Here is a 2,863-nt window from a genome sequence, read left to right on the forward strand (position 1 = left end):
CTGGATGCGCTTGACATTGATCCAGGAGTAACAGGGCTCTCTCATCTGGATGTGCTTGACATTGATCCAGGAGTAACAGGGCTCTCCCATCTGGATGCGCTGGACAGTGATCCAGGAGTAACAGGGCTCTCCCATCTGGATGCGCTGGACAGTGATCCATGAGTAACAGGGCTCTCCCATCTGGATGCGCTGGACATTGATCCAGGAGTAACAGGGCTCTCCCATCTGGATGCGCTGGACATTGATCCAGGAGTAACAGGGCTCTCCCATCTGGATGCGCTTGACATTGATCCTGGAGTAACAGGGCTCTCCCATCTGGATGCGCTGGACAGTGATGTTTCTTCACACTAGGGACAAAATCCTAAAAAAATGTTTAGAAATGTCCCCCGTCATCCTGGCTTTTCTGGAGTTCTTGTAACTCACTGGAAGTGACTTCATATTAATGTGATGAAAGCATCGTGGCTGTCGTGACTTTCCAATGCAAAGCGGGGTCATCTTGTGACTTCCACTTGCATTTGTACAGACCAGAAACGTCACCCTTTCCTCCGGCACTTCATATGCCTTCACTGTATCTCCCCCCTGGGACAATGTCCTGTCAGGCACACATTTCCAAGACAACCCATTGTGTATCTGCTCCAGCGGATAACCTCCTTCTAACACAAGCTGCTTTAGCTTTGGGAGAAAGCTATCTACAGCCTCGTCATCGCATGAACGGGACCTTTTTTAAAATTGACACAGCCAACCATCAGATGAATCTTGAATGTTGTTTCAGGATGCATTTGCTTTGCCAGCATGTTTTCTTTTTCGCAATCGATCCTCATGCAGGATTACCATTGCTGCTGGAAGCACAAAAAGACTGCATCATTGTCATCAGATTTTCTTTATTTCTTTTGCGACAGTCCTTGGTCAGTGTCGACTTTATAGACAAGTGCTCTGTTTTTTTATATGTTCCAATCATGCTTTTTGACAGTCCATACTCACGACAGTGATTTGCCTATTTTTTTTGTTAAACAATCAATCATTTTTAGCTCAATCTGATACTGTCTAGAATCAGATTAGGATCAGATTTTGAGCCAAACTATGTTTGAGATCAGCTGTGGTCCTTTTAGTGCCACCCAACACATCATAGTAAGTATTGAGATTGCAGGATCCTTTTTGAACAACACTACAGATGTATAGCTGCTTAGCATTTCAAGATTTAACATAGATTTAAAACCATGACAAGGGAAAATGTGCAGTGTCAAGCCATTTTGCTTCCCCGCCCTGAAGTATATCACACTCTGCAGCAGCTCTGACAGCAGAACATCAGCTGCACCTTGCAAGTGCGAGACTCGAGTTCCAGTACTAAGTGTTGATAGGAGTGTAGCGCGACTGAGTGGTGCGGGTGAGTATCTCATTGTTAATTTCTAATGTATTTACTTATGTAGTAAAAAATCTACTCTGCAGAACCGTCTGTTCATAAATAGCAAAACATTCTAAATGTATAGTAAGGCAAACAGTTTAACCTGACTTTATTTCATTATGATCCATTTATTTCGTCTTTAACTGAAGCACGAATTCCACAGTTTTTTTTTTATATATAACTATATATATATATATTCTAAATGTTGGAAAGTTTTTCATAGAAGGGAAAATGAAAGTATTATATTTACTCCATTAACATAATGCCCCAGGGCAGCGGGGGTGATGATAAGATTACAGTGTATTGTACAAAGGTAGCTTTGCTTCTCAAGTGCATGATAAACATTATCTTGATTTCTTTCAGGGATGGAAAAAACAGGGGAACAGAATAACGAGAGTGAAAGTGTCAAAGCACGGATTTCTATATGCAGTAAGTACACAAGTGTTTTGTTGATTGGTTGTCTGTTTTCTAGTGAGAATTCTGTGTTTTTATCAGCAACAGTCTGCTGGTGTGTGCACACGTACTACACATTGTATTTGTAATGTACTGTAAATTTATAAATGAACTAAAACCTGAATTAGGATTCAAGCAGCACTTGGTTGTCATGTGGCCGATTTTTGTTTGTTTTTGTTCTACATTTGCTTGAACAAAGAGAATAATGTATGTGACTGTATTACAGAGATAAAGAAACATTACCCGGCCTGGAAAGTAAATGCACCTTTCTTACTTTGTTCCTTATTTAAGGAGCTGACTGTGCTTTATCTAAAAGCTCTGAACTCGGAAGTGGAGGCCCAGCCCTGATAGAATACTGACTGAACCACCACCCCATTGAACCCGATCCAACCATCGATCGCGCTGTCTGCTGAGGGTTCATTAGTCTGCCGGCTCGGACTCGGTGATGGAGTGGCGCCCCCTGCTGGGGAAAGGGTAATTGGAGATACTAAATTCGGGTGGCAGGAGACTGGAGCCACGTCCCCATCGACGATCCAGCCAGGGCAAGTGCAACATTCAACCGCGATTTGTTTCTGTGTAATCTCTACCTGTTTGTATCCCCCCTCTGACCAATAATCCTCCAACATGTGGATTACTGTTTTTATCAAATGTATTCTTTCTAAATAAAAAAACAGTTGATTTATATGATCGTTGTCCTCCTTGGTGTGGTTGTGGGCTGGTTGCTGACTCCACTCTGATGCCTCGAACCTGTGTGTTATAATACAAATAAAATCTAATTAGATAGAACTCCTTATTTTCTTTAAACATAATATGGCGTAGTCTGGCTATATATATATATATTTTTTATAAATTTAGTCGTTGCCAATTATTTTTATTATTTTCTCCCCAATTTGGAAATGGCCAATTATTTTTAGGCTCAGCTCACCGCTACCACCCCTACGCTGACTCGGGAGGGCGAAGACGAACACACGCTGTCCTCCGAAGCGTGTGCCGTCAGCCGACCGCTTT

This window comes from Acipenser ruthenus, chromosome 40, assembly GCF_902713425.1.
Source record: "Acipenser ruthenus chromosome 40, fAciRut3.2 maternal haplotype, whole genome shotgun sequence".
NCBI classification, from domain to species: Eukaryota; Metazoa; Chordata; class Actinopteri; order Acipenseriformes; family Acipenseridae; genus Acipenser; species Acipenser ruthenus.